The 27,920-nt window shown below is 56.1% G+C and overlaps 1 protein-coding gene across 1 annotated transcript in view; it reads right to left on the bottom strand.

Annotated features, from left to right (window-relative positions):
• Positions 1-18,081, bottom strand: part of SYNE3 (spectrin repeat containing nuclear envelope family member 3) — a 73,847-nt gene extending 55,766 nt beyond the window's left edge. The window contains exon 1 of the mRNA XM_054567066.1: positions 18,021-18,081. The gene's annotated coding sequence lies outside the window, so the exon portion shown is untranslated. The remainder of the gene's footprint in view (positions 1-18,020) is intronic.
• Between the last annotated feature and the right edge of the window lie 9,839 nt (positions 18,082-27,920).

The raw sequence follows: 27,920 nt of genomic DNA, 5'->3' as shown, positions 1-27,920 counted from the left end.
CGCCCAAAGCTCTTGGCACCCGGAGAACGGAGTGGCGATGTTCACTGGGGGCCCAGGGAGGGGCTCGCGGAGGAGGGGACACCCTGACTGCGAGGTGCAAGGGGAGCCAGGTGCGGAGAAGGTGAGAAGTGGGCAAGGGCCTGAGAAGTGGGTGGACCTGGACCAGCATGGGCCAAAGCTGGCCAGTGGGCAAGTGCACGGCCAAGTTCAGAGATTTGTCCCCGTGATCCAGGAGGAAGCAGTGATGGGGAGGCAGGCTGGGGAGCCTGAGCGGCATGCAATTCAAAGGGGTGCCCAGACTTCGCGGGCAATGGGGAGCCAGCGAGGGTCCGGGAGCGAGGGAGTGCATGCTCTGCTCAGTAGCAGACCCATACGCAGCTGGGAAGCATCTGCTCAACCTTCTGGAAACTATGAACAGGCTCCTTGCAACATGACACCTTAGGTCACATGCCAGGAAATGCCTTGTAAAGCGCCATTTACCCCTGAGGCATCCTTCTTATTAGAAACGTATTCTTCAAAAACAGGGCCAGGAGACCAAATCAAAGGAACTTTTCACAGCCACTGACAGCACAAGCAAATATTTGACAAGCTGTGTGACCAGCCTCCATCCTCCAGGGTGTCTGCCCTTGACCTTGTCCTCAGGGGCTCTCTCCCAGCAAACACCCAGCCAGCACCTCGGCCAACACTGTTTGGTGGGTAACAAGTGTCCTGCCTGCTCTTTCCCTGTCCCCACCACAGGCTCATCTGACCCTGGATGGGTGTCAAGGTCACTATGGGTCTTGACCATTGAATGCCAAGGGGGACTTCTGTGAATTGGTGAAAATGTCACCAAAAGCTCTTACATGTGAGGCTGCTTGTTATGCACCGGGCACTGGGCAGGTGCTGTGCATCCCTGACCTGCCAACCACCAAGGCAGACGCGACTGCACCGTCTTACGGTGGGGAAACCGAGGCTCAGAGGGGCCAATTGCCCGGCCCAGGTCAGACAGCTACGGTGGTGCAGAGCCCGGCTGCAGCCCTGTGCCGTGCTGCAAAGTGGCCGGCAAAATGAGGAAATGAGTCAGGAAGGCAAGAGTGCGTGTGTGGAGGGGTGGCGGGGGCGGGGGTGCTTTCTGAGGCAGAACAGGATTTCCCATCACACATCCAACCGACTGCAGAGGCAGGCACGGTGGGGGTTGAATCCCCACAGCTCCGACTGCCAGGGAGCCGGCCAGGCCGCCCCTCCACAGAGAGCCCGTCTGAGATGGGGACAAGCCCAGGAGGCATGCGTGGCTTGGGGCTATGGCTGGTGGGCCTGCCCCCGCGGGTCTCTTGGGCGTGTGGCTCAGAATGAGTCAGAGCTGACAGGGAAACCCAATCCAGCTGCAGAGGGGCCTAGATTGGGGTTCCAGTAACCGACTGCTGAGAAAAACCGAGCCCGCTCTGACTTCTCCCCCGATGCCCTCTCATTCCACCCGGAAGAAGAGTGTGCTCTCCAAAGACCTCGAGGGGACAGGCAGAGAGGCAGTGTGGGCTCCCCTCACCTCCTCACCTAGCAGCACGCCAGGCCCTCTTTGCTTCCGTTCCAAAGCTTGGGAGACATTTGATTCCTTTCGTCACAAATCTTGTTTCAATGCCTGCTCTGCACCAGATACTGTCATCAGTGCTGGAGGTCCTAGTGACGAATAAAATGGGCAAGACCCTGTGCTCTTGGGTGACTACACCTTAGTCGCCCTCTCTTCATCGGGAAGATGAGGCCAACGTTCGGAGGCTTCGCAACAAGAGCGGCCTCCCTGTCCTGCCTCCAGTCCCTACAACTGAGCCTTTCTCAACCTGAGACCTTCCAGGATCCACCCGTTCACACATCAAAACGTCTCTGCGGACCAGGGATTTAAACCTGCCTCCTCTGACAAGGTGCGTGTGGCCTGGACGGGCACGAGGCCTCCATGCACCTCCACGTGCCCGCTGGTGCGCGAGTTCGGTCTCCTGGGAGGCCTGCTGCACTCGCCGGCTTCCCGAAGGCCCTGGACTCAGGGAGGCCTGGAAGCAAGCTTGCCGCAGGTGCCCCACGCACGGTGTGACTCATTGACATTTCTCCTTGCAAATGACCCAGAACAGTCCATGGGCGGATGTCACAAACATTCTTTAGGCATTTCCATTTCACTGGGCTGTGGGTTGCATTTTTGTTGTTGTGTTCTCAGTCCAACTAGAATGTTGGCAAATGTGTCATTATTTACAACAGCCCGAGTGGTACTTTCTGACCAGGAGACATGATTTTCTTAGGCCCTGCGTGTTCTCTCCAGGGTCAGCGGCTGGCCTTCTTTTCAGGGCCGCTTTCCACAAAGAAACAAAGTTTGTGGTCATGTGGCCCTCGCTGGCTCGCGCCCTGAAGACCCAGAGGACGGAGCAGATCCGGGTGAGGGGGCGGCTGCGTGAGGCCAGGAGGCAGGGCAGGGCTCGCTCCCTGTGAGTCACTGCTCAGACCACCCCCCTGCCCCCCGGCCCCCACGCAGAATCTCAAAGGCCTGCCTCTCCTGGGACTCGGGAGCCAGCCTGCTGTGCAGACTCAGGGTGGACTCTGCTGAAGGCCAAGCAGCAGCCCCGTGGGTGTAACTCCTCCGCCTTCCCCTTCTCAGATGTAAAACGGGGTCACACTCACGCGATCTCCCCACTGACCTGGGCATTGAACTACACTGGGGAAGTGCTTGGAGCGGGTGTTCTGTAAGTGTTACAGGTCAGTAAAGAACTTGCAAATGTGACAGTTCTGAGGGGAAAAGGCAGATGTGCTGTAACAGTCTGGCAACAAGGGAACGGTTAAGAGAAGGTTGTGATGTCATTCCAGGGAATACTCTGGGCCATTTACAATAAGAAATGCAACAATACCAAGGACGAACGTTGTGGCTAACGAGAAAAAAATATAAAAGGCATGTTGCAACATTCTATGCACATGAGGCTGGGGGTGGGTGCGCTTTTTCTGGAAAGGATCAGACAGTGAGCATTTTATGTTTTGCAAGCCATATGGTCTGTGTAACAACTACCCACACCTGCAGTTGTGATGTGAAAACAGAGACAATATGTAAATGGCCAGCATGGCTGTGTGCCAGAAACTTTATTTACAAAAACAGGCAGCATTTGGCCAGTGGGCTGTAGTTTGCCAACCCCTGCTGTGCAGATTATACAAAAACTGTCAAAAAAAGATGAAGATCGAAAAGAATTTGGAACATGAGTCTTCTTAGAGCCATGGAATCATAGATACATTTTTAAATTTTCAATTTCTTTAAGGTGTTTATAACAGTTTTTTTTTAAATTAAAGAACTTTAATATTATATACATTCTAGTAACCAATTAAAAAAATTTCACAGATCTGTTAGACCTTCAAAATAAGTTAAAGTATAATTAATATTGATAAACCCCAGCGTCCATATTCTACTGTACAGAAAAAGGAGAGACTTCAAAGTATGGCCAGTCTGGGATTGAATCTGGTTTCTCCATCTACTAGCTGTGCAACCTTGCGAAAGTTTATCCACCTCTCTGTTCTTCGGTTTCCTCGTTTGTAACATGAGGATAGCGATGGTACCAACAGGCACGCCAAGGCCTGGCACTGAGCCTGGGGCACCGTGGCCCTCAGTGCAAAGAAGCTGCCTCTCAGACCCGCGTGGACCCCGCCTGGGCCGGATCCTGCTAATGCTGGTGCACATCATCGCCGGGAAAAAGGCCGCCTGGGAAACCCAGCATGCTTTACTTTCCAGCTAAGAAAAATGCCCTTGGATGGCTTCCAGGTTTGGCTTCTAATGTGACACGGAGCAATTCGAACCTCACTTTTCAATGAAACAAAATGCCCCCTGGCTCTGGGAAGAGCAGCCCAGGGAAGACAGGGTTCGTTCCCTGCAGGAGCTCCCCCAAGGGAGCGAGCCCCTGCGGCTGGGCCCAGCAAGCCCCGGGGGAGGCCACCGTCCGGCTCCGATGCCCGGGTTCCAGGGCTCTGCCACGCCTTCCCCAGGAAACCTGCCAGTCTTGCCAGAGGCAGAGAAACCAAAATCCTCTTTTTGGCGGAAAGGGGCATTTAAGGGGACAGGGTCAAGAGCCTTTCTGACTTAAATCCTCCAGTGACCCAGAGCCCACACCCAAGCATGTCCAGGACGCTTAGCAGGACAGTTGAAGTCCTTCTTCATCTGCCTCTGCAGCAGCCCCTCCCACCCTTTCCCACCTTTTCTCTCTGGCAGCAGGAGCTCCCTGGGGTTCCCCCGCTCCTTGCCTGGCTACATTCTGCAGCAGCTCTGGTATCACTGCCTCCAGGAAGCCCCTCAGGATTTTTCACGGGGCAGCCCCTGGGAACTAACCTACCAGGTGTCAGGCCCTGTGTTACGCATTTACACACATCAACTAATCGAGGTCTCCAGCCACCATTAAGGATTGTCTTATTATAGATTTTTAAAAAATCAAAATTCAGAGAAGTTAAGTGAACTGCCTGAGGTCACACTGCAAGTGATCCTGCCCAGTCCCCCAGCAGCCCCTTAGCCGATCCCACTTTGCTGCAGTGCGAGGTGACGTCCACCGAGCTATTTGTCTAGAAGAGTCCATCCTCTGCATTGCGAACCCCTGCTTTCCATAGCTGTTCCTGGAAGTCTTAGGGCGCCCCTAAGACCTTCCCTCCTAAAGCTTGCACGTCCCTAGAGTCCAAGGTCGCTTGTTAACAGGCTGTGCCGATTAGAATTAGCACATGCCGGGCGCTGCTGCCGGGCTTAGAGGCGCCAGGATTACGATGTGGCAGTAAGCCCTGGGCTGTGGGGAGGAGCCGTCCCCTGGGGCCCCAGGGAGGGGCCCGAGAGCTTTGGCCCTGCAACCCAGGCTGCGCCTTCCCCCCGGAGGGGCTGTGTCTGAGGCCGAGCTGCCCCTCCGTCCCCATAGACAGTGCTCCACTGTTGTGTGCAGCGCTGGGAAGCTGACCAAGCACTGTCACCCGCAGGCTCGCCCTTGACCTTCTCCCTGACATCCCCTGCCAGGGCCAGTAGAGAGCTTAATCCCCTTCCCACTGGGGACCTGGGCTCCCCGGTCTCGCCAACAGCTCCTTAGTACGGCCCACATCCCTTATTGTGGCTGCCCCAGAGTGGTCGCCCACCGAGGGGTGGGGGGAGAGGCACAGCCAGCACGGGAGCCTGTTCTTTGTGCTCCCAGCCTGGGGGGCCATCCCACACCAGGCACAAAACACACTGGACTTTCTAAAATGTGTTTTCTGCCCCCCACACACAATGCTGGCTTTGATGGGTTTCCTGGAAGGGCCACGCTGCGCGTGAAAGGCAGAGCCCATCCCTGAGGGGACCAGCTCCAGTAGGGCGGCCTGCCCACCCCCCGCAGGGACAGCGCATTCTTCCCGCCCCCACAGGAATGAGCCTGTGCTGCCTCCTCTCCGTGCGGGGCAGCCCCCCCACCACGGCCTGCCAGCTGCGGAGTCCCTGCCTCCCCTTTTGCTTCTCTTCAAAGCACAGGGGACCTTCTGATAATGGTCTTGCTTCTTTTCCACTTTCTTGTTGAATTTAGGTGATGCTAGGTCCTTCTAGAATGTAAGTTCCCTCAGAGCAGCGACGTTGCGGGCCATGTGCACTGCTCCCATCCCGCTGCCCGGCGCACAGCGGGTCCTCGACTTGGAGTTGAACAGTGAATGAATGAGTGGCTCTCTGCTCTACGCTCATTCACTCCTTCGAGGACCTTGACGGGCACTCCCGATGCCAGGCACAGCAGAGAACACGCTGAGCCAGCAACCTTCCCTGAGGAGGTGTACGGGGGAGAGAGAGAGATGCACAGAGAAGGCCAGTGAGGCGGCTGAGTACAGTTCAGCTCGGAGGGACCCTGCAGGGGCGAGAGCCCTCTGTTCGTGTTGAGGAGCCCTCAAGGGAAGAGTCGCCTTGGAGGTGGCCGAGGGAGGGAAGGGCATGCAAGAGGGGGAACAGCATGTGCTGCGCGGCGTAGCATAAATTAGCACGTGCGTCCCTGGCTCCAGCACGGAGAGGAATGCGGCAGCTCCGGACCCCTCTTCTCCGCGAGCGGCATTCATGACATGCCCCGGGCTCCAGGACAGGCGGGGACCGGCCTGAAGGCAGCGTGGACTCTGCCTTGGGGGGTCTCACGGACTTGGGTGCGGCCGGGCAGGTGATTCATTGTGCACAGGGGCTCTGGGAGGGAGGAGGCGGGGCCATTGGGTCTGAGGGAGCAATGTGGCTCCGAGGACAGCTGGCCTCTGTCACACGGTCTGCCCAGAACCCCAGCTGCCCAGTGCCACAGCCAGAGTGGTGTGACTGGCTGATCTAGGGTGACCGACTCGTCCTGGTCTGCCCAGGACTTTCCTGGTTTCCTCCCTCCTGTTTCCTCCCTTCTTTGCCTCTAAACCATTAATATCTGGGGGGAGAATTAACTAATTAATTAACTCTAGGTTCTAATTTAACCAGCAGCCACAGGCAGAGACCTGTTTCAGAACTATACCTTTAAGAACTGAAATGGTAACAGTCTTGAATCTGCGAGGCGCACCCTCCACCACAGAGAGGGCTTCTAGAACAAGGGGCCATAAGCCACTTAGGAAAATTACATGAAATTCAAATTCCAGGGTTCGTGAGAAAGCTTTACTGGGCCATGGCCAAGCCCATTTATTTACATAGTGTCCGTGGCTGCTTGCTGGGTACAATGAAAGAAGTGAAATACCGCGGTACACACTGTATGACCCATGAAGCCAATAATATTCACTCTCTGTTCCTTTACAGAAAAACTTGCTGACCTCTGCTCTAGAAGTTCCAGGGACCAAAGGCCATTATCAGCTCAAGGGACATATGCACCCCCACCCCACCTATCAGCAATCCAGAAGATTCCATACTATTCACTTAGCAAATACCGGATTGTGCCGTGTATAACGCGCACTTTTTTGCCCAAATGTTTGAGGGAAAAATAAGGATGCGCCTAATACATGGGTAGTACTAATTCCTTATCTATATAAACATTTTTAATTCTTTTATTTATGCTTATGCATTAAAATTGAAACTCTAAAAAGCAATTAATGCTCTCCCTATGCAAAATACTCTGAAATATGATCCTTGGTTTCATTCCTAAATATAAATAAACTGAATTAAAACATTGAAATGAAAGATTTTTTTCCCTGGAAGTTTGGGCCAAAAACGTGGGCGTGCATCATACACAGTAAACTACGGTGGTACGCGACCCCTTGAGAAACCGAACAGGCCAGGCAGGCAGTCTTCCAAAGGCCGAGAGCTTGAGCGCTGGGTCTCCCTCCGGTTCCCGCTCCGGAGGTTTCCTTATGGACATTTAGGTGGCGTCTGCCCTTGATCCGAGGCCTTCCCTGGACGATCAGGACTCTCTTCAGGGCCGCCTACCCATGGCTCCCAAGACAGTGTCTGGATCCTGCCCTGGGTTCTACCCTCCCGGCGGGACCAGGGTGTGAATCCCGAGTGGAAAGACACACCCAGTGAACAGAGAGCAGGAGCCTCGCTGCTCCCTCAGAACGCCGGCACGTGGGCCAGCTCTCCGGCAACGACGGCAGGTCTATGCCACCAGACTCACGCTGAAAAAGGCTGTGGGCGCCAGGCAGGATCTGCTCGCCTCAGATTCTGTTTCTGTTTCCCTTCTGGAGGGTTTAAGATCTGGGGGCCCTTCTCAATCTGAGACGTCAGCCAGTGCTCAGGGCCCACGCTGCTGGGCGCTGCCCTGGGCGGCAGGCTCCTCTCTCCCTCTGTGTTTTGCCCACGTGCCAGTGGGGACCCTGTGGATGCGAGGATCCTCATAACTTTGCAGTCCCTGGGTTTACGCAGCCACATTGCCTGAAATATGGCCCCGAATGCTGGACAGGGAGCCTCCTATGATCTGATCGTGGGATGGAGACAGGCAACTGCATTGCGACAGAGAGAACCAGCTGGACTGTCCACTGGTGGGGGTGGGGTGGGGGGGTGATCAGCGAGGGGTAAGGCGAGACTGGGAAGTGTTAGTTACGCACAGTCACCCTGGAATCTGCCAGCCCTGGCTCTCCCCTGGGCCCCGTGGCTGGTGTAAAAAGTCCTAGGTTATTCATCCACCTTGTCAGGCAGCCCACGGTGAGCGCCCCTGGGACCCATCAGGGTGTCAGGCCTGGAGGGGCCCTTAGCGGTCATTGAGTTCCATGTTTTCACACGCTTGGCTCTTTGTGTGTTGCATCCACGTTGGCCACACATGCGGAAACACCTGCACTATTATTTTTTCTCATTAGTTTTTTTCTCCTTTGACCATTTAAACTTAAATTCATTTTAAAAGAAAGTTTTTTTATCTTTGCCTTACATAGAAAGCTAGGGCAAAGCTCAACTGCCAAGTCTAGACTATCACAAGGAATAGACAGGGCACCGTTCACTTAACACTCCCTCACGCGGTTGCTGGCTGGGCCTCGAGGCCGGCTCAGGGCCACAGGGGCGAAGGGGCGGGGGTGCTGCCAGGCAGGTCAGCACCCCACGGAGACGTTCTTCGGCCAATATCCGGCCGTCCTCCATCCTCCGCCCTCAGCCATCCCCGTGCCGCGGTCCCCGGGGCGGGGCCGGGGGCGGGACTTGAAAAATGCAGGTGAGGTCCCAGTGATTATGAGAACATTGCACAATCAGAAGGATTAAAAGGAGAAGTCAAAAGGATGGTGGAGAAGAAGTTGGAGAGAAAGGAGTTACGGGCCCTCTCGACCCCGAGCTTGTGCCGCCACACCCGTCCTGCCCATTACTAGCAGCCCCGGTCGGAACTCGGAGGTGGGACCTGCTGTAACTACGCGCTGCACTCCCGCTAGTCAGGGCTGGGAGTAAGGCTGCAGGGCCTGGTGTGGGGACAGGGACTTTCCATGGTCGCCTATAAACAAAGAAAGCGGCATCAGCCATTAGGGATGACGAGGGCCCTGGGAGGTAAATGAGCGAACAGGGTGTGTGGTCTGCGACTCGTTCACCCGGACAGGAGCCCCCCAGAGGGCACAGGCCCGGCTGGGTTGACACCGGCCCCTCATGCCCTGGGCTGCCGCAGCGCTGGCCTCTGCCAAGAACACCTGAGCCAAGGCTGACTAACCCACAGCTGTGCCGGATTCAGCCCCTGGGAGTGCTCGGGGCAGAGGCAGGCGGAAGTGCTGGGAGCTCCAAGTGACCCGCATTGTCACCAGAGTCACCTCCCCAGCTAGGGCACCTTGGGAAAATGGGGAGTGCTCAGAAGAGCTGGGGATGGAGGAGCCAGAGCTTCTGGGACCAAACGCCCACTTGGAGCTGGGGACTAAGGCCCTGTGATCACATCTGCTCCTCTGAGTGACTCTGCAGGGGAGGTGTGACCAGCCCCACCAAACAGGTGAGGTGGCCAGGACCGTAGAGGTCATGTGGTTTGCAAAGATCACAGCACAGGGGGCAGAACCAGGGTCCCCGCCCACAGCTGTATGAGCCCACCACCTGAGGCTGCTGTTCCCACCCCAGGAGCAGCGAGGAACTCAGCCAAACTAGACGGTTTCCCTGTCCTTTGCACAGGAAGACAGGTGACACCATGCTCTGTGAGCTAACCTAAAAATACCGGCGACCCTCGGCTCCAGGCGGGTCTGCAGCGTGCGTGCTTACAGCTGGGTGCGGAGAGCAGCACGGGACCCTCCTTACAGAGAAGAGGGTCAAGGCCCCGAGAAACTGTGGCTCAGTGGGCTGGGCATCAACCTACAAACCAAAAAGTCACCCATTCGATTGCCGGTCAGGGCACATGCCTGGGCTGTGGGCCGGGTCCCCTGCCGAGGCCATGTGAGAGGCAACCGATCAATCGCGATTGATTTTTTTTTTCCTCTTGCACATCAAAGTTTCTCTCCCTCTCTTTCTTCCTCCCTTCCCAGCTCTCTAAAAATAAATAAATAAAATCTCTTAAAACACAAACTGTGACCTCAGACAAAACTAAAGAGTCCTTCCTGGAGCCCCTCCCAGCCCTCCCGAGCTTCCCTCTTTCCCAGTCATCAGCCCCCAGGATGGGTCAGTCTGGCTAAAGCACCCTCCAGCCCCAGCAGACTCCTCCCACCGCCAGGCAGGGCCCACCTTGGTGTCCTCCTTCCTGTCCGTCTCAGTCACTGTCAGCACGAAGAAGGAATGCGGTTACCCAAGGCTGGCGGCTTCTAGGGCGGAAGAGCCCAGGTCCCAACCACAGACATGTGCCTCTCTGGCTCCCAAACCAAAGCTGGCGCCAGTTAGGAGCTGTGTGACTAACCCCAGCACTTCCTGCAGGGGACAAATGTAGGAACTTACGGGCCACCCCCTCGCCTCCTCTAAGGAGCACATCAACCAGAAGAGCCTGCTCCAGGGACCCATGGCACGCCACCCCCACCCCTGTGCATTCAGATGGTTTTACCCAGAAGGAAGTGGGGGCAAGAGACACCACAAGATGGAATTTTTTAAAAACCGTTTCTCCACAATCCTTTCTGAGCCAAGTTGAGTTTAAAATCCACAGATACACAGGCAAAATTAAATGGATCCGGTGCGCTCGCTGCCTGGTCCTGAAAGAAGGAATTTAACCTGGCAGCCCCACCTGGCTCCCATCCAGCCTGCCGCGGCCGGCTGTGGCCACCGAGTTCTCCCAGCCAGCGAGCCAGCCTCAGACGGGCAGAGTGACCAAGTGAGAAAAGGGCGTGGGCAGGGTGCGGTGCTGCCGGGCGGCCCGGCTCTGGACAACCAGCGGCATTCCCGGGCCCATGTGGCGCTGGCCACACAGAAAGCATTTCCTTTGAGGAACGGACTCTGGGGGTTGCCAGGGAAGAGCTAGATGCCTGGGGAGGAGGCCGCGCTCCAGGTCTGACTCACCACGTTCTGCCCCGCGCCCACCCTGCCCGGCGCACGCCCGGCGGGGAAAGGCCAGTGCGGCTGGTGCTGCCTGCATGAGCTCGGCGGTCAGAGGATCCGAGCTCACGTCCCAGCTCCACTGCGGAGTATCTGAGGGAGGGTTATTCGCGCTCTCTGTCCGTTGGGAGCACACCTCCCAGTGCTGTGGTGAGAAGAAAGATGGAAATGCAGGGGGCCCCTAGCGCGATGCTGGCGTTCGGTAAACGCCGAGCGGACACCAGCGTTGCGACAAACTGGGCAAGGGATCTTGGCTGGTGCGCGGCCACCCAGCCGCTTAGAGTCATTCGCTTGTTCAGTCATTCATTCTTTCATTCTATCAGGGTGCACTGAGCAGTCACGACGGCTAGGCTACGGGGACCGATTTTTTTTCTGTCCCCATGGAGTTTATGTTCTAGTAGAGACGACAGACAATGCACTCAACTGCAAGTAAGATGTCAGGTAGTGATGAGTGCCAGACAGACAATAGGACAGGGCGTAGTGGCAGGGGTGGGATGGGGCTGCTGTGTGTGGGGGAAGGTCCCCAGAAGCTGTCACTGTGAGCTAAGATCTGGGTGATCTTAGAGGAGCAGCAGCTTTGGGGAGGCCTGGGAAGGTTGCGGGGAGACTCCTCAGGCAGAGCGGAGAGCTAGGAGGGGGACCCGACCCGAGCGGGAGAAGCAAGCGGGGTGCTCAGGGAAGGGAACGGATGGCAGACACGAGTCCCTGAGAGGCCGAGGGATGCGGTCCAAGTTCCAGAGCGAGCCCCGGGGGAGCCCAGGAACAGGGACCGCTCTCCAAGGGGCTGCCAGGGGAGATGATGCGGGTCACCCCCTCTCCCCAGCTTCCGGAGCCCACCTCTCTCCTCTGTCCCGGGAGTCACTAGGATCTGCTCTGTCCACCCCCTTCAGGGGTGGTATGGGCACCAGCAATCCTAAAGTTTGTAAAACCCTATCTTAAAGTACAAAGCCTTTTCATTAAACAATAGCGATGATGATGATAACAACCACCTCTCTCCAACCTGGAACATGAGAAGGCATCAGCCCGTATCTCTGCCCTCAAGGTCAAGGTCTAGTGGGGAATCAGAGAGGAAAACTGAGTATTAAATATCCCATGTGCAGTGCGGCGCCAATGCAGTGCAGTGCGGCTGAGGACGGCTTCTGAGAGGAGGTCCCGTGCAGCTGGGTGTTGGTGCGAGGAACAGCGAGGACAGCAGCGGCGAAGGTGGACAGCTGGAGCACAGGTGGCAAATATCAGGGTGAGTTTGGGGCCTGGGGACGGGGAAGCTGCGAGGAAGCCCAGGTGGCAGAGAGCATGAAATGTCACACAGGCAGGCAGGGGGCTTGGGACTGGATCCTCAGAGCAAGGGGGAGCCAGGCAGGCGGGGAGTCCCCTGCGTCCAGTGACCTGGCTCCTCCTGCCGTGCTGGGGAGACTGCACCTATTTCCAGGCTGTGGTTCAGGAATGAGAGAAGATCCAGACTTCCAGGCACCTTAGAGGTCTAATTTCACCCTCGCATTTTAAAGGGCAGGAAACAGGGACTGGCTCAGGTGAAGGTCAAAGGCAGCCGTGAAATTGTGAGCTCCTCCCACGGCCACAGAGGGGCCAAGCTCTTTGAAACAATAAGGAAAGAGGCTACTCCAGTGAGTCATCCCTGCTGTATTATTTCAGCAAACGTGGCTTGGGAGCGGCTCAGCCTTTTTCAGATCTCGAACAAAACGCTTGGCTTAATTAGCGTTTAACCAGCGCCTGCGCCCCTCCTCCCCGTCCACCCAGGCTCTGGTGCCGCCCAGGTGGGCCTGACCCTGAAGGTAAGGCCTCCCAAAGTCCACAGCGTCACCACCCCAATGTGGTACCATCCCTACACCCTGAATGCCAAGGACACATGCTTTCAGGGAGGAGGCTGTAAGGGGAAAGATACTGGCCCAGGGACCAGAAAGCATAGTCCCAAATCCCAGACGGGCCCAGAGGCACCTGAGAGGCTGAGGCCGGTCATTTCTGCTGGTGGAGACTCGGTCCCCCCGCAGGCCAAGCTATGCACTCAGACGAGATGGCCTCGCAGGCTCTGGCTGGTTCTGGCATGCTTCCTCTCTGCTGCAGCTGTCTCTTCTAAACACTTCTTGAGCCCTGCACATGCAGCCACTCCAGACACAGGCAGGGTGGGTCTGTCTCCTGGTCTCAGAGAGCTCCCTGCCTGCGGAAAGCTCCTTCCCATTGGGCTCTCACGGAAGCCCAGCGCTGCAGTGGGTATTGCCGCCCCATCAGACAGATGGGAGACTGTTCACAGGGCTGTGCGGGGCCTCAGGGCTCCGCTGCCCGGTGAGCATGCATGCGGGGGACAACCGCTGCCACCGTGCCCACCGCACATCAGCAAAGCCGCCCCCTGAGCCATCAGCCCTGGGACGCCCGCTCTCTGAGCCCTGTGACAGGTACCTCGGCAGAGGGAGGGGCTGGAGAACACTTCTGATTTGGGCAAAGAGAAGGTGGCCAGGAATCCAGTCGAACCCAGAAAGCACCAGAGCCCCAAAAGGGATAGGCTCCCCCGTTCTCGGCGCACGGCTGCCTGCGTCACAGAGCACGCTCAGTCAGGAGGGAGGCGTGGCACTGAGGGTCATCAGCCATAAGGGCCTTGTACTATGATCTGACAGCTTGGAGGAAGCCACCGTCTTACCCTCAACATTAGCACGTCCTGGGAGCCAGAGCTGCCAGGCTGGGCTGAGCCACGGGAGCTGCCGCTTCTGGGGAGTGCAGCAGGTGTTCCCAGTGGAGCTGACCTGAGGCGGTTTCTCATCTGTCAGCTCCCCCTCTGGGCGAAAGTACTGCTCCCGCACTCCTGATCTGAGCTGGGGAAGGCATTTAACCTCTCTGAACCTGTTTCCCCAGCTGAAAAGTGGGTGTAACTACCCCCCACAGCACAAGTCACTTTGCTAACTTATAAATGTATCGAGCCTGCCCAGCAAAGAGCAGGAGGGGAGTCAGCCCCTGTCCTAGGGGGCCCCGGGCAGAAAAGGAGGTCCTAGGCCCTGCCTGTATTGTTCCTTTCACAACGTTCCTGCTCAAGTTCGTTCGAGAAGTGCGCGCGGTCAGCGTAGGTGGTAGCCCTCTTCTGACCTTTTAAAATGGAAATGATCGCCTCGGTTTAATCTCCGCGATCTCACCCATTTCCCTGCCTGTCCCAAGGAGGAAGCCGTGGCCTCGTCACAGGAGTGGCACGGCGTGTCCTGATGAGACTCACCGGGTGGGGCGGCCCAGAAGCTACCTGCGTGTTGCTGTCCTTGGCGGGGCACTTCCCTCGCTGTAAAACCATCAGGTTGGTCCAGGACACCTGAGGCTCCTCCCAGCTCAGACATGCCAGAATCTTCTGATTCAGAAGCATAAATCATTAGGCCAGGACTTAAAAAAAAGTCCCATTGAGAAGCTGAGCTCTCAGGCGTTAATGTCTTCTTGTTGTATGACTTCAGAAGAGGGAGATTATGGTACTTCTCCCGAGTGAAAAATCACGTGTCTGTCACACAACAGGATTTGTTTCTTTGAGTTTTTAAATCCAGCCAGATTAACGTTTGAATCTGTGGGTAGAGTGATTTTCTAAGAGAGCTTTGTGAACACGTTCCATATTATCTTTTAATTTTATTCATAAGATTTGACATACATATATATATATATAATGGAATATATACAACGTTTATAAACATTATATATAATGGAATACACACAATGTTTACAAACATTGTATATAATGAAATACATATAACGCCTATGAACACTGTATGTAATGTGTGTGTGTGTATATATATATGTTTCCTATTTGTAAATGATGCAGCATAAGGATATTTTAAAATAAGACCCGTGAGCCCACCTCTCAGAGCAGCACAGCACAACGGAGCCCACAGACTGGCCCAGGCTTCCTGCTGCTCCTCTAGCCTCCCGCCCTCCCAAGACGACCACCCTGATCTGGCATTATCACTCCCTTACCGTTTATTTAAAACCTGCTTAAATCCGTGAAACAGGATCCATGTGTAGAGGTGTGCATAAAACATAGGTGTACTTATAAGTACAAATAACTGCACAGTGAATCCCTTAGTAACCGCCCCTCCTGAGGCTGCCAGTCCCAGCCTCCTCCCGCTGCCACGGCGACATCAGCCTTGAAGGCAACGCCGTTCCTGTGTCCTGCCATCATTTTATTTCTCAGGTACATATCCCTACACAACTCATTATTAACGTACGGAGCTTCATCATTTCCTCAGCAGCTCTCTGCCATGTGTTTCTAAACATTTCAGAGTCTGCAGCCTGGAAACCCAGGCGAGAGGCGCGGGTGGCACCCTGTTGTCACAGTTGTTACAATCCCACTACAAGGACGGACGGGGATAATAGAGACCACGATGATGCCTGACCACGGCGTGCCCCTGCCGTGCCGGGCGTCCTGCTGAGCGCTGTGCCCAGTGGTCTCATTTTTCCTCTCAACCACACACAGCAGGCGCTGGGGGCCCTTATCTCTATTTTAGAGGTAACGAGACCAAGGCTTCGGCTGCCAGGGCTGCCGCCATCAGCATGCGAGCCGCTCGCCCCCAGGAGCATCATCCCCAGATTGTAAAGCAAAGACCCTCAGGGGCTGCGGCAGGGTGGCCGGGCGGGGGGTCAGCAGACACTTTCCAGACTTCCATCTGCCCCTCCCAGGATCCTCTCTGGGTGACTCTCGGCTACTCGCAGATGCCACAGGGAGAGAAATGTTTGGAAGCCATGTTTTCCAGCAAATGCCAATGCGTTAATGATGACCAGGATGCTGCCCTCCCGACGATTAACGGGGACTCTGTCCTGGCACCCTCTGGGCGGCCCCTGTGTGGAAGGAGGGGACCCGGGGCTCAAGCCCTGCCTCCGCCACGCCTGCCTGCGACTCGCTCTCCTCACCTGCAGCTGGTCGACGCAGCCCTGCTGGCTGTCAGGCTCACAGAGGCGAGACAGGAAGTGCTGAGAAGGGGCCCAGAGCCGCCACGCGGCATCCCCTGGGCCCCTTGGATCTCTCTGCCTGGGTCAAGGACCAGCTTCCCGTGTGGGAGGGGCTATGAGGGAGGTGACTCAAGGCCACTCTTCATCTGATAGGCACGGGAACATCAAGGCAGAGAAGGAAAGGGCTGAGCTGAGGGGAAAGGAACTCAGGTGTCCCGGCCAGGCTCCGTCACCCCAAACTGTGACAACGGCTTACAGGTGCTGTGTCTGACACCACACACAAGCTGTTGGTGGGCTGTGTGGTCTGAAGCGCCTGGCACCCTATGCTGCAGATGCCACAGTGATCCCCCTGTCTTGGGAAGAAAACTGAAGCTCTGAAAGGTAAAGCAATGTCCCCAGGGTCATGCGGCTCGGCAGGGGCTGTGGCCAGCGCGGACCCAGGTATCCTGCCTTAGCCACCCCCGTCCAACAGCTGGTGACTAGGGAGGCCCTGGGCCCTCTGGGCTCCCAGGGGCCCCAGGGGGCTTTGGAGGCTGTGCTGGCTGCCCTGCAGCCAAGCCAGGACCTCCCAGCCACCCCTTCCCCCTCTCCCCCAGGTTTCAGCCTGGGGAGGTGGAGGGACTGCCCAGGAACGCCAAGTCCACAGCTTCAGGACAACAAGCAAAGCACCTGGGCTTGACAGCAGTTCTCGTGGAGATGGAAGGCGCTCTCACCCACCCTGACAGTGCCATCCGGGCCTGAGGCCAGCCGGCACCCTGAGGCAGAACCCTGAACGCGGGGTCTCACCCCTCTCCTCCCCTCGGTGCCACCAGAACATCCTCAGGACTCCCCCTTATGATCCCCAGCAAGGCAGGGGTCCGTGAAATAAGCGTCCCGGCCCGCTCCCCGCCCCAGCTGCCCTCAGAGGGGCCTCTCTGGCGGAGAACGCGCTCTGCTCCGGGGGCCAGCAGGCTTGGCACAGCTGCGGCTGCTGGCCTGCCCCGCGCGGTCCTGCCTGAGGAATGCGCAGACCCACACGTGTCAGAGAACCCCACTGGGGCACGGCTGCAGGAAGTGGAGCAAAACAGGCTGTTGGCACCGGCGCACCTCTCCACCCTCCAGCCCCTGAACCCTGGGGCCTGTTGGCTGCCCCAGCCACACAGGAGGCAGGGCAGGGCCCTTCAAGAGTCAGGTTCAGTTCTTGGCTGTGTGGCTCTGGGCAAATCACTCCCTCTCCCAGGGCCTGCCTCCTCCCTGTGATGGAAGAAGGCTGTCCCGCCAAGTTTAGAAGGACAGGGATTTTTGTGGCATGCTCCCTTTTCTGGGAGGACAGTCACTTCTCCCCAGGGTCTCATCCAGGTGGGATGGGCCACGTCCCCTGGGCATGTCGCCCCCCTCCACTGGCAGCCCTAATTAGTGCCTGAAGGAAGTGAAGCCTTCGGAGGTGAAAGAAACCAGGAACCAGGCAGAGTGTGCCAAGGCAGCCCTGGGCTAGAGCTTCAGGGCCAAAGGGATAAAATAATAACATTGATCGTCACCCCACCCCAGCTGGAGTGCCCTGCCTTCGAGCTTTGGAGCAGAGGGCCGCTGGGCGGTGGGCGGCACCCACTGCTCCTGGACTGACCACGGGGCCACAGCCACCACCAGGCCCACTGTCTGGGGTCAGGATGGGAAGACCCCAGGAGGAGTCAGCATCCACGTGGGAGCTCCTCCAGGCCGCACGAGCGGTCTCTGGCCGCACTACTGGCCTCCCTTGGAAGAGTGGCTCCGAGAGGCTGAGCGGCTCGCCCGGAGCCTCACAGCCAGGCGGTGTCTGAACGCCAAGGCAGGCCACCCCACGTTGGGCGCTGGGCTCTCTCGGGCGCCAGGGAGCTAGCTCGTGGCCGCCGGGAGCGGGATTTCTGCCCGCGTTTACTGTCCACGGGAGCCCGCGGTGACAGGTCCGTTTCTCCCAAGCGGAGGCAGAACCACGGTTGGAGGCGGCGCCCCGGCGGCCACGGACGCGCTGCCCGGGGTTTAGGGGCTTTTTGTTGGGGGCTAAACCTCCGGAGTTGGGGACCGGAAGGCTCTGGGATTTCGCAGGCGGCAGGGAACGGCTGGGTTTAAACTAAAAATACCCGCCCGCCGGCAGCTGTCACTCCAGGGCCCCCGCCCCCGCGCCGCACACGCTTCCTCTGGTCTCCTCGACTTTCGGGGCCCCTGACACCCGGGAGACGCGCCCCGGCTGAGTCAGGGGCTGAGGCCTCGACCCCCGGCCCGTCCCCGTCCCGGCGCCCGGCCGCGCACCACTTACCCGGCCCAGGACCTGCTGGAGCGGGGCGCCGCGGGCAGTCCGCGCGGAGTCGCCGGCTGTGTGCGCTGAGCCGCCCTCCGCCCCCCGCGTCCTGGGCGGCTCCGGGCCCGGGCGGGGCCAGGGCGGGGCCGGGGCGGGGCCCGGACTCTGGCCCCCGCCCCGCCCAGTCCAGTAGGGGACCGACACCGGAGCCGCCGGGACCGCGCCACGGGGACCGGGCCGCCTGCCGCCGCCCGGGTCTCATCCTCTCCCGGGAAAGTTGATTCTAGGGAGAGAGTTCCTCTGCGCGTCTGGCCTTGGAGGGAGGACGAGGGGACTGGCAGGACTGCACACTCAGGGCCCAGGTCGGGGCACAGGCGGGGGCACCCCTCTCGGAGGCTCGAGTCCAAGAAGGAGGCGACAGCTCTCAGTCAGCCGGACAGTGGGGGAGAGCCACTCAGCCCCTCTGACCCCAAGTGCCCGGAGCCACCACGCACGGGACCTCTGGGCCGCAGGCTCGGGTGGGAGCCCCCAGGATGCTGAGGAAGGGAGGCGACTGGGAACGAGCCCAAAGAATGTGAATCTCACGCCTCGTCTGAACCTCCCACAAACCTAAGGCCCAATAATGTGCCTCCGCCGTCCCCCCACCCCTGCGCCCCCTGCCCCCGCAGACACATCCTCCGGCCAGTCCTCTAGCTCCATCCCGCGACTCCGAACGCGCCAGCTCCTTAACCTCGTCTACCGCCTGACCTCGGCGCTCCCCGCGCGTTCAAGCTCTTTGAACTGCCCTCCGCGCCAGCCCTGGTCTTTGTCCCAGTAATTGCACGTTTGCACGACTGGTTCCGCCTCCCCTGGATGGGGATGGCAGCCGCTAAGGAAGAACTTTGTAGAGCTTTGTAGAGCTCCGTACCAGGTGGACCGGTCTTCACAGTTCAGGTGTGGCTACGCCCACTCCGAAGGTGGGGAAAAGGAAACTGGGCTTGAGGAGTGAAATCGCCTGCCCGGGTCTCATACTTCCCGGAGGGTGTTTTTCCTCTTTCGTTTCTTATAGAGGCTCGCAGGCCCTTTATCAAGGTATGCTGGATAAATTGGAGTAGAAATCAGGGTCCTGAAAGATTAAACTGTAAAACAGATGAGGCACATGCGTGTCTTTTCCACATTGTAGGAAGGTAGAAGGACAACAAAGCCTAGGGCTAACACTAAACTGAAGTGCCAGCGTCAGCCTCTGAATTTATTACCCATTTTTTAAGTTATAATTATGTGAGGATCACAGGCAATATACACAAAGGGCCTCTCCCATTCTTGCCCTTGACCGGCTGTCCGTTTGGTGCAGTTGGAGGTAAAGAGCTCGAGGTCAAGTGTCAAACTGCTGGAGTGTGCAGCTTTGAGCTCATTACTCATCCTTGGTTTCCTCTTCTGTTAAATGGGTGTAATAATAGTAACCCACCTTCAATGGTTTCATGCTTGGTACTGTGAGCTGTTCTGGGTACAGTGTGATTACTACAGTTTCTGGCAGACAGCCAGCTATTCAGACTTTCATCAAACAGTTCCTGGGAACCTACTATGTGCTAGTCCCTGGGCATGTGGAGAAGAACGTGGCGCAGACTGCCACCCCCAGGGAGGCCACAGTGCAATGAGTCTGTGTCCAAGGGTCTGAGACCTGCACAGGGCAGTGTTGGTGCACAGAGATGAACCGTCCCTCTCGCTGGTCCCGCGACCACAAGCTCCGGTTTCAGGGCTGAGAGGCCCTGATTCCAGGCCCAGCTCCACTCTCAACTGCGTGAGCCTTAGCAAGCCATGTGACCTCTTAGAGCCTTGGTTTCCTTATCTGCTCAAGAAGGATAACAATAATATTTCATAGGTGAGAATATATGTGATAAAATTATTTTATAAACCACAAAATAACATGCAGCTATTACTAGATTTATTGCTATCATTATTATCTTTAGTTTTAAAAAGGTTGATGCTTTTCAGAACACTCATCCATTGTTTTTCTTAAGCTTAATATGAAAACTGGACTGTTTTTTAACCAATGACATGGCAGCCTTTTGTCACTCCAAACGAGTTCATCCAGAGGGAAAAGGAGGAAGCAGCACGGGAGAATGGGGGCGTTCGCAACCAGGAAGACCATCAAGACTTCAGTTCGGCTCCAGCACTACTCGCTGCCAGAGAAAGGAGTGGAAACAAAAACTTATCTGGAAGAGAATTCTGGCAAAGTCGCGGGGAGCCCCTCTGTCATCTGTGGAATTGAGCACAGGAAACCCCACCCCAAGGCCTCCCTTTCAGAAGTGGCCCAGAGAGGGAACCGCAAGAAGGCCCTAGAATTATGCCATTCGGAAATTCTGACTCATCTGGCAGTGGGAGCTGTTTGTGCAGCGTACGAAAGGTCTCCCGAAAAGCAGAATTTTTACTCTGCTTTCCTACATCTTTTCCCTGCAGCCAGCATCTCCCCCACTCACGGGGAAGCAGTGGCCAATTTAATAAGCTAGGGAAATTATCCCAGTCTGTTTCACATTTGTAGCTGCTTAGCTGGCTTCAATGACGATTCGGTAGAAATCTTATTTTGTAAACCTGATTTTAGTTGTTGGTGTGTTCCGTCTGCCCAGAAAGATCCGAACAAAAGCTGCGTGGTCTCTGCTGGAGTCCAACCTCCTGTTGCATGAATAGACTGAGGCAGAAGGGCAGCAAGGAGGGACCCTGCCCGGAGGCCCAGGGTGGTGATTGGTGTTCTGGGAAATTATGTTCCTATTTCGCCGTCCTAGATTGGTTTCCCTCTTAGTGATGAAATAAACAGGCGCCACTGGCTGACCAGAAATAAAACTCTCACCCTGGGGCGGCCATTTCTGAGGTGGCCCATCAGAGAAGCCCTGCTCTGGCCTGGAGAGCTGGTTCTCACCCCGGCTCTGCTCTCAGCTATCCCCCTCCCTTCCTCCCTCCCTCTCTCTTTTTCTTTCATTCTTTCTTGCCAGCTCTCCAAGTGTTAGTCTCCTCGTTCCCACTTGGGTCCTCTGATGTGCTTCTAGGATGAGCCCGTGCCCCTGCCTGGTCCGTGCCCTTCTCGGACGGTGGCCTTCCGCACCTGCAGCCGCCACCCACCCGGTAACGAAGCAGAGGCACCGCTGCTGGCTGGCAATGAGCCGCCTCAAGAACGAAGCTTGGGAACCAGAGTAATTCCGGATATTCTTCTAGATACGCCAGTTACGCCGGAGTGTGTCAGAAGCACAGGGCTAGGTCCTGGGCGACAGCGTTCTAGCTCTTGTCAGCTCTGTTCATTAGCTGCCAACGTTGGGTCCCCTCTGCCCTCCCGAATCTGTGAAGCGAGACAATTGGAAAAAATCACCTCTGCCTTGAGGGGCGTGGCTCAGCGGGTTGGGCATCGTCCCCCCAAGTGAAAGGTCACCGGTTTAAGCCCCAGCCGGGGCGCATGCCTGGGTTGCGGGTTCCCTCCCCCGCCAGTGTCACTCTCCCTTTCTCCTTCCCTTCCCCTCTTTCTAAAAATAAATAAATTAAGATTTTACAAAGAGAGAAGAAAAGATCACCTCTAAGTTATTGTACGTCTCCCAACTGAGAAAGCAATGTGAATCTTAATGTATGAGACCAGCAGTTTTCAGGCTTTTTCATCTCAGGGCACACGCAAACGACTTACTAAAATTCTGCAGCACGCCAAAAACAGACGACACAAAATCTGACAAAACATAGGTACAATTTTTATTCATTCACACAGGCATGTTGTGTGACATGTTGTGTTGTCGTGTTTTTTTTTTTATTTGACAATCTACAGGAAAAGAGGTCAGTGCCCCTGACTGTAGAGTCAAGTGTCGCACGTTTTAAACATTCTTGTAGCGCAGTGACTGCAAATCGTTGAGGTAGACAACACCGTCACTTAATATGACTCAACGCTGCTATAATTATACTTGAAGGAATAAATGTAATAAACCCAAAAATGTTAAAGTACAATTGACAAACTCCGTTACTAAAAAGTAAAACCCTTCCAGAAGAGGTCTGCCCTGTCCCCATGAGTGGGCCACGCAGGCCACTCTTTCTGCCTCTGTCAGGAACACCTTAAGTGGTTTTGTTTAAAATAACCATTTGATTTTGAGATAATTGTAGACTATGCAGTTGTAACAAATGATAGAGAGAGACGCCCTGCGCCTTTTACCCAGTTTTCTCCAATGGCAACATGTCGCACCACCGTGCACACCATGTCACAGCGAGGATGCCGACGCTGACGCTGTCGGGGTACCGGGTGCTTCCATCACCGTCGGCCGCTCAGGCTGCGCCACTGTCCTGCCCTCACCCCCTCCTGGAGCCCTGACAACCTTAACCTGTCCTCGTTTCCATACTTTTGCTATTTCGAGAAACGCGTGTCACTGGAACCCTAAAGTATGGAACCTTCAAGGATTGCCTGTTTTCCCCCAGCATAATTCACCGGAGATTCCACCGGGTTGTTTTGTGACCCAAGAGTCCACGCTTCGTACTGCTGAGGAGTGTTTGCAGTGTGGATGGACCAGTTTAACCGCTCACTTGTTGAAGGACAGCTGGGTTGTCTCCAGCTGGGGGCTGTTGTGAAGAAAGCTGCTAAAACATTCCGTTCCGGTTTCTGTGCCGAGGCGAGTCTTCACGCTCGCCGTGTTAGCTGTTTGTCAGAGTCCCCATACACAATGCCATGCCTCCAGGCTTCTGCCCACTGAGTCACAGCGATGAGCATACCCAGGAACTGCCCTGGATCGGGCCATGAGTTTTGGGAGCCCAAGAAAAGCAAACTGCCGGTGCTGGGCTGCACGGTCCAGAAGTGGCTCTTAGAGGAACCCAGGAATGGTGGTGGGAGGCGGGGGGGACTCCAGTGTTTGGGGAAAGGCGTCCTGGGTAAGGCGAGATGCGAGCTACATTTTGAATGATGGAGGATAATAATGCTATTTAACATTTATTGATGGGCTACTAACGCCAAGTACTGTCCTAAGTCTTTACTTATGTTTAATCCTCATCACCGCCTTCAGGTTAGTTATAATTATTATCTGCTCTAACAAGTGAGGGAACAGGGCGGATAATGACTTGCCCGTTGTCACACGGCTGCCCCGTGACTGAGCTACGGTAGGAACCCAGGCACGCTGGCCTCGGCCCACACTCTTAATTACCAGGCGCCCTGCCTGTCTGGCAGCAAGAGCGGAGGACCATTCTCTGGCCATGATGAAATTCCAGCCTGTTTCTTTGGTTAGAGTTTCACACAGAGCCACACTGAACCCAAGATGTCAAGCTCTGGCTTCATGAATGTGATGACTTTGTTACAGTCAAGGTTATGATGGAAAAGAAAAGTACTTTGCAAAGAACAGCACCAGCTTTAGTGACAAGTGGGACCTCTGTGGTGAGGGAGTGGCAGCCCAGAAGGTGCGCGCGCGCGCGTGTGTGTGTGTGTGTGTGTGTGTGTGTGTGTGTGTGTGTGTGGGCTGGGCCCTCCCTCCAGCTGTCCTGCATCTGCTGCAGGAACCACGTCAGGGCTGCGCCCGGGGAACGCACAGGGCTCGCCGAGCCACTTCAGATAAGGACTGCGGTTTTGTGTTCTCTGAATTGCCGCATACTGTACCGGGGAAGTCGCATCCCCGCTCAGCTATTTCCTTGGTTACTGAACAACAGTGAGCCCTGTAGTGCTGCGCCTCAGTCACCGCCTGGACTGCTTGCTCGCCGTGCCAGCTTCATCATTTTGGTTTAAACGGTAGCGTTTTAGGAACCTGGCTTATTTATTCTTTGTTTTGAAACTGGAACGCAGCCTTGATAATGGCAGGGCAGCCAACGCTGCGGTGGGTGGGTAGAGCGAGAAGCTCGCTGGATGGAAATCTCCCCGTGGTCTCTCTCTCCAGGCGTTCCCTAGCTGGCCGAGCTGGGTGAGCCTTGTCCCCTCCCCATGTCTCCATGGCTAGAGGATGGGGCCACTTCCTGCCCTGGCTTCCGCGGAGGAGCTGTGTTGAGGACCAGGGAAGGACCATGTGCTACAGATAAACGTGCAGTTCTGTGCAGATGTGAGCTGTCATGGGCAACGAAAGTCTCCAGTTAATACGCTTGCAAATGAAACTTCACTGCGCAAACCACCTGAGGAGGAGGCTGCAGGAAAGATTTCCCTGCAAAGGAGAGAAACCTTGTCTTGTTTTGCTCCCTAGAGACATGTTTTTGAGATCTGCAGGAGTGCTCTCGCCTGCTCTGGGTGGACCGGGCCGTCCTGCACTTGTGATAATATTAGCAACGCTGCGTGACAGGCAGCGTGCCCAGGAAGCTGGGGGAGGCTCTGAGCCCCGCCTGGCAGCCTGGCAGAGGCCCAGCCTTGGCACCCGGGTTAGGGCAGCGGAACCCATGCTGGGCATCTGTGCCACCCCCACCCCCCACCATGAGAGCAGGCGGGCTCTGCTCTTTGGGGAAGCCCACACGTGGGGCTCAGCTGCCCCCTTCCCTGGAGAGGCAGAAGCTTGCGTCAAATAGGTCCCTGCATCTGTACGCAGACTATTACTCTGGATGACAGTTCTTTGTGGCTAAAGATGCATCTGGAGCAGAGAAGGCCCGTTCACTGAAGGAGCCTCCTTCCATAAAACCTTAGCCTCTTGCTGCAAACCACGGGCTCCAGACACATGCAGACCAAACGCTTCTCAAAGTGCCTGCTGCGGCACCTGGCCTGGGATCTTACAGAGCGTAAATCCTAAAAGTTCTTTGTGATGTTGCAGAGAAAAAACAGCATGCGCTGCAAAGGCTCTTCCTGTCTAATTAAAAAGCCAGGTTCAGGAGACAAAACCAGCCCCCTTCACCAGGCCGGAGAGAAGGCAGCACAGTCCTCCTGGTGCCCTTGGGTGTCTAAAAGGCCCTGGCTGGCGCCGTGCCAGCGGGATCAGCTCACCGGGGCTGCAATCCAGCTGCTTCATCATCCAAACTGAGATGTGTGTTTGTGCCACTGGAGAATTCAAGCAAAAGGACTGGGCCCTGTCTGCTCAGTGTACGAACTCTAAGTTAGCCTCAGACAAAGGTACACACATGCGCACACACACACGTGCACATGTGCACAACTTACACTTTCACGGGGCCACTCCTTCCAGGCCAGAGGCCCTGAGAGCCTCCGGGAGCTCCTGTTGCGTCAGCCCTCGGCCCTGTTGCCTGCATTGCTCAACCCAGAAGACAGGCGGGTCGGGCCCTCGCCCAGCCCCTCGGTGGCTTCTGATGTCCCTGGGGGATCAGGCCCTCCCTCTCCTGGGAGCTCTTGCTCCTGTCCCCCATGCTGTGCCTCTCAGTGACCTTCGGGCCTGTCCCTCCCCACGGTGTACGTTCCCCGGGTTCCTCCCCATTCTCCTCTCTTTCTTGCTCTGCTGTCCCACCCTCTTTTACCGTTAGGTCCAGACCTGCAGATGCAGTGACCCGAGTCCTCCCCTGCTACCTTTCAGATGCAACCTGATGACTTACGATGCCAGCAATTCCTCGGAACTCAGAATGTCCAAAAGCAGCTCCTGACTCACCTCTTTCACCCTCCTTCCCATCTGCCCCGCCTCAGCAGGCAGGAGCCACCAGCCCCTGAGCCAGGCGTCTGGGGACAAGCCTGAGACCCTCCCTCTTCATCTCAGTCCCTCCGCGCATCCAGCCAGTCGCCAAACGCTGCTGGTCTGACCTCTGATTAAGCCTGGACACCTGCACCACGCGCAGCTGGAGACCGGCTATGGCTGGGTCTTGGTCTCCTGACTGGCCTCCCTGCTGGTCTGAGAGCCTCCGGGCCACCCGCAGCTGTCACATCAGGCACATCCCCCAAGAACTCGTGGCTCACACTCCTTCTGTGACCCCCTCTCAGCCCCCAGACGAAATCCTGAGGCCCTTGGTGCCACCCGCGTGTCTGCGGCGGCGGGGGAGGGGGGCTCTGCCCGGGCTGTTTCCTCTTCTTCCAAAGCACGTGCCTTTTAGATAGCAGCTCTGGCCCTTTCCCAACATCCCTGCCCCCTGAGGGGCTGACTGCGGCACTCAGAGCCCCACCGCCACCCTCCTCAGTCCTAGTGACATTCTTGCATCTGTCCCTGTCATAACTGCAAGGCCCTTGGGAGGGCGCGTCTTACTACTCAGCCCAGAGCTGGTGGGTGCCCCGGGGCAACTGCTTCTCCCCTCCCACAGCACAGGCATCGCTTGGGGATTCCCGAGCTCCTGTCCTGCACTGCCAGGGCGCAACGTGATGTCCATGGAAGACTTACGCATGCAGCTCAGACTCAGTGCCGCCTATAGCACTAGGGGCCAGGGGCAGAAAAGAATTCACTTGAGCTACAAGCTGCCAGCCTGGGGTTGGCGGGGGAGGGGAGCGGGGGGGATAGAAAAAATGAAACCACGATGCGGACAAGTCCCTGGAGGGTTCCGGCCCCCAGCAGCCGCGAAATGGGGCTGGTTATACTCTTTAATGCCTCTAAGTGTGCGCCCTGGGCGAAGCGGCCCAGCCGCATTCCCGGGGCTGCGCCGGGGCTGGCCAGGCCGAACGTCAGCGGGGGGCTCCGAAGCTCAACATTTGGTTCACACGGCTTAGAAACACCCAACTTTATGCCAGTGTCATTCGGTCCCTTACCACCAAATTAAGCATTTCTAAGGTGCATACCGCAGACTAATATGAAGTCCATAGCAGAGGCAGAATAAAACTGTTTATCTGGTGTCATGAGAGAAGAATGTATTCTTCGAGTTTATTTTTGTTAACATAACAAAATAACATAACATAACCTCTTGAAGCCACGCGTGTGTATGAAATTTGTTGGCAGTCTCACACATACTACATTTCCTCGGCCTTTTATCCAGAGGCACGTGGAATACAATTCCCTTTTCTTGGTGACCCGGTAGCATTATGTAACACTCTAATGCTCAAGGAAGAGTGTGCTGTGAGGGCTGTTCGTCCCTGCTTATAGCAAATATTCCCAGAATGCTGCTTTTCAAAAAAAAAAAAAAAATTCCCAGAATGTCTGCCTCTTAATTTCTAGACTATCCTGTTAACCTATTAGTCACTGCTTCTTCCTGTTTTTAGTGTTAACCTTTTGAAGTTTACCGCTTCTAACCTGTCCTGGCTGTAATGTTGGAAAGCTAAGCGTTAGCCAGTCCCTAAAGTAAGGACAGGCCCTGCGTGTGAACTGCTAGGCTCGCGGGAGTCGCGCAAGCGTGAGCTCACGGACAGCATGTGTCCTGACGGGCAGCGTCTGCGAGCTCCGCGGCCCAGCTTCCTAAGTGAAATAGACTAGTGCCCCCTGCCTGCCTCGCTGGGTAAGGCAGAGGCTGCTCCTGAAATGCCCCCAGCTTCTCAGGACGGAATGGTTTTGAAACATGGTGTGTTGGTTTTTGAAATAAGTAAAAATCCCTTCGAGTGAGAGGCTGTTGCTGGCCCTGTCCCCCGCCAGCCAGCCAGCAGCAGGTGCGAGCCGCACGAGCCGCAGGGCGAGCTGCCGGGCGTAGTATGAGGATGACGCGGCGGGACACCTCGCCACGTGGACTGGCGCGCGCACTCGGAGCTGCTCTGGGACGGACGGCAACCCTTGACTTCGTACCTCCAAGGGCAGGCCTGCCAACAGGGCCGCTTCTCTCGAGGCTTGTACTACAAAATTCTCTAGTCACTCATTTTTGCAAGTGAGGTTTACGCAAAGTGACCCCCGTACCTTTTTTCTTTTTTTACAGAATGTAATTAGTTTATAACAGCGTTTCATTAAAATTCCTTGAAACTCAGGCTCACTGAAATTGGATGACAGTTACTTATATCTCAGTAGGCTGTGCTTTCAAAAAAGTGGAAAGTTAGAATCAGCAAACGGAATTTTTCAGGCCATAAAAGCAGAAAAGTATTTAAAATCTTCCATTATTCTCCTGCAAAAGATAATGAATAGCGTATGTCTCATCCCATTTTCAACCGCCCGCCCCTCCAAGAAACTGGGGCGACTTTCTCTTCCT

This window comes from Pteronotus mesoamericanus, unplaced genomic scaffold (assembly GCF_021234165.1).
Source record: "Pteronotus mesoamericanus isolate MK-2021 breed Mesoamerican mustached bat unplaced genomic scaffold, CSHL_Meso_final contig_182, whole genome shotgun sequence".
Lineage (NCBI taxonomy): Eukaryota > Metazoa > Chordata > Mammalia > Chiroptera > Mormoopidae > Pteronotus > Pteronotus mesoamericanus.
Note: the sequence above shows the minus strand (reverse complement) of the source record. Positions and strands in the feature narration are given on the sequence as shown.